This window comes from Arachis hypogaea, chromosome 15 (genome assembly GCF_003086295.3).
Source record: "Arachis hypogaea cultivar Tifrunner chromosome 15, arahy.Tifrunner.gnm2.J5K5, whole genome shotgun sequence".
Classification (NCBI taxonomy): Eukaryota; Viridiplantae; Streptophyta; class Magnoliopsida; order Fabales; family Fabaceae; genus Arachis; species Arachis hypogaea.
This window is the reverse complement of record NC_092050.1, coordinates 46238744-46247359: the sequence shown is the minus strand read 5'-3', so window position 1 is coordinate 46247359 and position 8616 is coordinate 46238744.

Genomic DNA, 8616 nt, shown 5'->3' with positions numbered 1-8616 from the left:
AAGCTATGAGTAGCTAAACTCCCTCTCATTGGGAGAGGGAGCTCTGTTGTACTTGATGGATTAATGATAGTGAATTTCTTCTTTTCTTCATCTTCTCTTTGATTTGCTAGAAGGAATTTCGTTCTTCATGCTAGTGTTCAATCATCTTGGGAAAGAGGTTGAATGCAAAATGGGTTTTATGGAAACCTTGGAAAAGAAAACATGAAACCATGCTTGAAATCCCTTCTCACACTTGAGTAGATCTAGGTTTTGGGATTGGATATGGTGACATGAAATCCACCCATTATTTGGATCTCTAAGGATGTGTGGTATAACCAGGGACCAAGCATATCTCTCTTCATGAGCAATTAGACTAAGAAATTGGCTGATTATCAAGATTTGAGAGATTGAATCACCAAGGGATTGGGGTTCAATCAATCATGATTGCCAAGAGGTCAATGAGTTGCATGATTGAAGATGAGATGAGTTGAATTTAATCCAAAGAGAGCAACATCTCCCAATCCCCATGAATTTTCCCTATTCTTATCTTCCCTATTCTTTATAGCTTTTCTTTAATTTTGGCTATTCTCCATTCCCATTTACAATTTAGTCGTTTATGTTTCAGCATTTTACATTCTTGTCATTTACTTTTCTGCACTTTATTGCTTTCCTTTACTTTTAAGTCATTTACATTTCTGTTAATTTAGAATTCTGCACTCAATAATCTCTATTGCTTAGCTTGACTAATTCACCCATTGATTAAAATTGCTCAATCCACCAATCTCTGTGGGATTCGACCCACTCCTAATGGGTTATTACTTGACGATATTTGGTGCTTTCCAAAGAACGGATTCATTTTATATGGGGAGTGAATTCCGGCCGATCAAATATATTAATTCTTTCTACATAATATGTATAAGCCTTAGAATTATCGTAACCTTTGATTAACCTTTTCTTTACGGAAAGAGGTAAGACTTAGGGTAATTAGGGTGTTACAAAAACAAGAAGTAAAACAAGAAGACTTTGAAGATCAAGAAGAACACCAAGAACAAAATTCAAAGAATTTAAAGAAAACAAGAACATGCAAAAGACACCAAACTTAAAAATTTTAAAAACCAAAGACAAAATTTTCGAAAATTTAAAGAAAAGACACAAGAAGACACAAAACTTAAAGATTGACACAAGACTCAAACAAAAGACACTATTTTTGAAAATTTTTAGAAAAAAATACTCAAAGAAATTCGAAAATTCAACCAAGAAATAAAAAAAAAGACTCAAAACCAAAAACAAAGATTAAATAGATAAAAGAAAAGGTTTTTGAAAATTTTTTTTCGAAAAAAAAGAAGAAAATAAAAGACTCTAGCAAAATTAAAGACAATACATAATCTAAGCAACAAGATAATCCATCAGTTGTCCAAACTCAAACAATCCCCGATAATGGCGCTAAAAACTTGGTGCACGAATGTCCACACTTTGTACAACTGAACGAGCAAGTGCACTGGTCGTCCAACTAATACCTGAGCAAGTCATGGTCGATCCCACGAGGATTGTGGTTTGAAGCAAGCTATGGTTATTTTGTAGATCTTAGTCAGGTGAGTAGAAGATGTAGGTATGTTGTTTAATTGCATAAAAGAAAATAAAGAGATCTTAACTAGGTTGATATGTTTGCAATGATAAGAAGATGGTTAAGGCTTGGAGATGCTTTGTCCTTCTGGATTAACTTTGGTCTTACTGTCTTCTTCAACTATGAATGATTTCTTCTATGGTAGGATGTATGTGATCAACGCCGGTTGAGAGGTCGCCAATGCTCCTCCAGATCTAAACCCCAGGGTTAGTGTGGATCCATTCTGATTGAGGGTAAAGCTCCTACAGTCCATTCTCCTTAATGATCCTACTCAAAACGCCACAGATAAGGTCGAATCTTCCGGATCAGAGAATACTGCGCCTTTGGGTTTTAGCCTCTACCACAGAGACCCTAATCTCCCCATACCTCGGCTGAACTGATGTTTCGAGAAGTCCCCAACGAAGTCGTGGATTAGCCGTCTAAGAGATGTATAATCAAGCTGGTGGTTCAATGCTTTCTAGTTATGTATTCACACGAACCCAAGTAGAACACGGGTGGTTGTCAGGCACGCAGTTCTAAGATTGAAGAATGAAGATGATTGTCACGGGTCATCCCATTCATCAGGTTGGAGAATGATAAACCACTATTTTATGGTTTATATTGTGTTTAATTGTGTGGTTTTATCATGATCCTTACCCACTTATTCATTAAATTAGCATGAAATTATAATTCCTTCCTAAATTTATAACATGTTTGAAAACTGCTTCCTAGAGACTTTAATTATGTAATTTTAATTCTCCTTTATTCCATTCGATGCCGTGATCTGTGTGTTGAGTGTTCCAGACTTTATAGGGCATGAATGAGTTGGAGATTGGAAAGGAAGCTAGCAAAAATGGAAGGAACACAAGAATTTGAGGAGATAACCAGCGAGAAGTGACGCGGTCGCATGGCTCACGCGACCGCGCGAAGGAGAGCAAATCGCAGTGACGCGGCCGCATGGCTCACGCGGCCGCGCGAATTGGAAAAGCTCAAGCGACGCGGTAGCGTGGACGACGCGAACGCGTAGCAAGGAAAAGCGCGAATGACGCATCCGCATGGATGACGCGATCGCGTGACATGTGCGATCTGCATAATCTGCAGAATTCGTTGGGGGCGATTTTGGACCTTATTTTGACCCAGTTTTCGGCCCGGAACAACAGACTAGAGCCAGAGAATATGCAGAAACAAAAGACAACATTTTATTCTACACAGTTTAGAGTTTTAGATCTAGTTTTTACTCCTTTAGGTTTCTTTCTCTAGGTTTAAGAATTTTAATTTTCAATTGGTCTTAGCATTGGAACATTGAGAAGAGTTATTTCCACATCAAGACTTCGTCATTCTAGTTCATTCTCTTAACTTGGTTTTATTCTTCCATGTTCTTTGCTTTGTTCAACTTTGTCATTTGAATACTTTCATGATTATTTAGTACAAGGATTATTTCTTCCATTTTAATTTATTTTCCATTCCAATAATCATGTCTTCTTTTAATTCCCTTTCATGTGTTATGGATTTATTATTTACAATGAGTGAGTAGTTTCCTCACTTGATAGGGAGTTGATTGAAAGGAACTCTTGAGTTGGAAGGATTGAAAGAAAATTTGTAATTGGGTTAACTGTTGGATTGTTATCTAATCACTAACACCAATCCCTTTGAACTAAGTGGGTTGCAACTCGTGAACAGATCTAGCATTCCAACTTGTTTGACTTTCCTTTACCTAGTAAAGGATAACTAAACAGAACAACCATTAATTATAAATTAATCTTGAAATCATCCCATCAATGATAGAGATTCCAACTAATCAACTCCCAGTCAAGGCTTTTATTTCATATTATTTGAATTTTCTCAATTTAATTTCCCACCTACTTAACTCAACTTCTTGGAACATCTGATTAATAAAATAGCACACTTTTCTGCAACTCGTTGGGAGACGACCTGGGACTTAAACTCCCAGTAATTTTTAATTTAAACTCTCTGTGACATATTTCTAAATTGATAGGCAGATTTTCAGTGAGTTAAGAACTATACTTGCAACGTAACTATTTTAATAATTTTTAATTCACCAACTTCTGTGTCTCATCAGAGAACAAAGATACATCTTAGAATTGAATTAAACAGGGATTGAAAAGAAACAGTAATAATTTTATTGACGCATAAAACTCAGCAGAGTTCCTCCCCTCAACCTAGGAGGTTTAGAAACTTATACTGATAGAAAATACAATCATAAAATGTGTAAAGTGTGTGTCCTTCCTCTTGATGAGAGGTGTAAAAGTCTTTAAATACCAAACTAATAACTAAGGATTACATTAAGAAGGGTAAAACAGTCTTTTAGTGCTAAAACCACTTCTGGGGGCCCACTTGGTGAGTGTTTGGGCTGAGCTTTGATGAGATCCATGTGCTAGGAGGCCTCTAGGGCATTGAACGGTGGTTAGGGGGTCCTTAATGGGCGTTGGACGCTGGTCTCTTCTCCTTTGGGCGCTGGACGCCAGAATACGGCAGGAGGCTAGCGTTGGACGCTTGTTTTGGGCCTTCAATTCTGAAACAAAGTATATACTATTATATATTTCTGGAAATTCCTGGATGTTGGCTTTTCATATCCATTGAGATCATTCCATTTGGACTTTTGCAGCTCTAGAAAAGCTCTTTTAAGGGCAAAGAAGTCAGATCCGGACAGCATCTGCAGCACTTTCTCTGCCTCTGAATCACACTTTTGCTCCAGCTCCTCAATTTCAGCCAAAAAATACCTGAAATTGCATAAAAATACACAAACTCAAAGTAGAATCCAAAAATATGAATTTTTCACTAAAACCTATGAAAACTTAGTAAAACTTAAACAAAACATACTAAAAACTATATGAAAATGATGCCAAAAAGCGTATAAAATATTCGCTCATCAACAAGATATAAAAAAAATTAAAATACAGTGAATAAAAGCATGCAAATGTAATAGACAAAAGAGAATAGAATATAAGAAAATGAGAAGTGGAATTTTAAAGAGAAGGAGAAGAAGAAAGTAAGAAAGGAAGAAGAAAGAAGAAGAAAGGAGAGACGAAAGGAAAAGAAAACAGGGCAGAAACGGCGCGCGAAGGCGACACACAGGCATGGACCACGCTTGCGCGCAAAAAGCAAAAAGGCAAGAGAGGCGTAAGCATCCCCCACGCGTACGCGTGAGATGTAGAAAAGAGAAGGTGACGCGTACGCATCAGTCACGCATACGCGTGGGCATAAATCGTGCTCTTTGCACAAAAGCCGCACAACTCCAGCACAACTCTCTGGTTTTTGTACCAGGAGCTCCAACATTAGCCTACGACGCGTGCGCGTTGTCCACGCTCACGTGTGGAGCGCCCTTTTTTTTTTAAAGAAGCCTAAACACAGAATTAAACACTCTCCTAACCTATAAATACTCTAAACTAACCAAAACTCAAATCCAACTAAAAATTTTTTAGTTTTTGAAATTTTTTTTCAAAGACAATGCAAACAAAACTTGCACTTCAAGCAAAATTCATTTCAAAAACAACTATTCTAATCAAAACATGAATCTAATAAGCAACCTAGCAATCAAGCAAGATATGCAAAAGTATGAAAAGAAGAAAACTACCTAACAATGGCAACCCAATTCATTCATTGATTATATATACAAGAGAATGGAAAGGGTTTACCATGGTGGGGTGTCTCCCACCTAGCACTTTTATTTATTGTCCTTAAATTGGACAATTGGGAGACTCCTTGTCATGGTGGCTTATGCTTGTATTGGTCCTTGAACTTCCAAGGATGCTTGCTTCTCAAATGGTTGTCAGAATTTCCAACCAAATTCACCAAGCTTGGGTGAAGTTCTTCCCAAGATATGAGCTCCCAAAATTGGTCTTCATGTTGTGATCCGGGATCCCATATCTTATTTTCACACCCGTCTTCTAATTGATCATCATTGTTCTATTTGGGTGGTAGGAACATAGAATTCTCATTGGAGCACCAAATTCTCCTCCTAGACCCATACAATTTAGTATTGATGGAGGAAAAATGTCGGTAAAGATTTTCACAAAAATTTTTGCATTGCAAGTATACTCTAAACCAACAATTAAACCTCAATCAATATTTAAATTGTTTGTCACTTAAGCAAACCCAATAAAATTAACTAAAGTATTTAAACCTCGGGTCGTCTCTCAAGGAATTACAGGGAAGTGTGTTATTATTGGTCATGAGATTGTATTTTTTTTTTTTTTTAGTTTTGAGTTTAATAAGCAAGGAATGTAAATAACAAGTAAATAAACTAACAAATAAGAAAAGTCCTAGCAAGGATTGATAATTGGAATTCCTATCCCCATTATCATAGTCACTTGTGATGGTAATTGCCTTTTGCTATCACTTAGTCAACCTCTAACAATGAAGAAAAGTTAAGTGAGCAAAATTAACTTAAGTTCACAAGTCCTAATCAAAGACTAGATTTAGTGAAGCCTAAGACAACACTACAAGAAAATGAAACATTTGTAACAAAAAATTTGTATCAAATTTAAAATTGTTACAAAAAATAGTATTTTGTAATAATAATTTGTGATTGTTACAAAATAATAATGTTTTGTAACAACATTACAAGTTGTTACAAAACATGATAATATTTTGTAACAACCTGTTTTATTTTGTTACAAATTATGTTAGTTTTTGTAATGAGATGGTGTTTTGTTATAAAATATTGTAATATTTTATAACAAAATGCAAAAATTTAAAATATTTTGTAACAAAATATTTTTTGTTTCAAAACCTTTAATTGTTTTATAACAAAAAATTAATTTGTCACAAAATTCAACATTGTTTGTAACAAGTTACTTAATTTGTCACAAAATATAAGTATATTTTATAACAAAAAAATTATTTCAAAATATTAAACACTTTGAGAGTAAAAAAATTGTTTATATAATTCTTTTTAGAATAATTTTATTTTATTTCAAAAATTAAAATATTTTACATATTGTTTATATTTATTAATTTTTAAGAATTGTAAATATTAATTTTATATTCTTTTAAAAAATTAATATATAATTTTTATTAATAATAAAATTTTTAATGTTAACTAAAAATTAATTTGTGAAAGTTTAAAAAATTTAATTAAACTATAAATATAAAATCAATAATTAAATATAAAAGAAAAAAACTAAGATACACAAATATAATTTAAGTAATTAAGATTTTTGTGTATTTTTTTATAATTGATTATTTCATATGATTTGAAATTAAAATTTAGTAATGGAAGCATTATATAATTTAATCTAAATAATTTTTATTATGAATAAATTATAGTTTATTTTATTAAATTGAGCTTAATTTATTTGGAATAGTTAAATTGATTTTTATAAATTCTTTAATTTTAAGTTAATTAATGTTTAGGTATAATTTTTATTATAATTAGTTGTTTTATATAAATTGAAATTAAAATTTTAGTAATAAAAAATAATAAAAAATTATATCAATAATCTGAATGATTTATTTATTTATCTATAATTTTAAATTAAAAGTGTTTAATAAAAAATAATTTGTAATTTGAGAAATAAGTAGTATTCTTAAAATTAATTATATTGATTGAATTTGGTTTTTAAATTAAAACTCTACACAAACCCCAAATTCCCAATTCTAAACCCTAATTTCTAATTTATTAATCCTAACCCTAATTTCTAAAATACACACATGTAACACCCTCCCCCTACCACCTGTTCATTCTCTACTGAGCCACATTCACCCTCCCTCATGACTCACTCACCACCGTCCTCCTCTTTCCAGATATACACCCACACACAGACTCACTTCACTCACTCTCAGCCTCACCAACGCACTCACACTCAAGTTACTCACTCTTGCTTCCTACACGCACACACAGAGAAATCGAAAGGGAGAAGAGAGAGCTCGCGAAACAGAGAGGGATGGAGCCGCGCCCTGCCGTCGACCCACGCCTCGCCCCCGCCGCTGTCCTTATCGCCAAGGAAGAGGGATGCCGTCGACGCTGTTCAGGGAGGAAGGGAGAATTGCGCAAGAGCCAGTGGAAGAGGGAGCCTCTGCTGCGTCACCACCGTGCCTTCATCATCACCGAACCGCCTTGTCGTTGTTGTAACAAATTTGAAATTTTTGAATCAAAATATTAATTGTTGAGGATATTTTCGAAAATTATGAGATAAAATTAAGAAAAGGATTTTTGAAAAATATTTTTAAAATTTTCGAAAATAAATAAGAAAAATGAAAAAGATTTGATTTTTGAAAAAGATTTTGAAAAAGATAAGATTTTTAAATTGAAAATTTGATTTGACTCATAAGAAACAACTAAATTTTAAAAAGTTTGAAAAAGTCAATCCAAATTTTTGAAATTTATGAGTGAAAAAGGGAAAGATATTTTTTTATTTTTGAATTTTTAATGATGAGAGAGAAAAATATAAAAAAATAACTCACAACATGAAAATTATGAATCAAAACACATGACGCATGCAAGAACACTATGAATGTCAAGATGAACACCAAGAACACTTTGAAGATCATGATGAACATCAAGAACATATTTTTGAAAAAAATTTTATGCAAAGAAAACATGCAAGACACCAAACTTAGAAATTTTTCATGTATAGACACTATGAATGCAAGAATGCATATGAAAAACAAGAAAAGACACAAAACAAGAAAATATGAAGATCAAACAAGAAGACTGGCCAAGAACAACTTGAAGATCATGAAGAACACTATGAATGCATGAATTTTTGAAAAATGCAAAGAATTTTTAGAAAAAATGCAATTGACACCAAACTTGAAATTGACTCAAGACTCAAACAAGAAACACAAAATATTTTTTATTTTTTATGATTTTATGATTTTTTTTTTAGATTTTTCGAAAATTAATGTGAAAAAGAAAATTAAGGATTCCAAAATTTTTAAGAAGAATTCCAGGAATCTTTCAATATTAGCCCAAAGCTCCAATCAAAGGATTGGACATGGCTTAATAGCCAGCCAGCTTTAGGATATAAATCAGGCATGCAACAGCTGATATTCAAATTAACTTGCCTCTA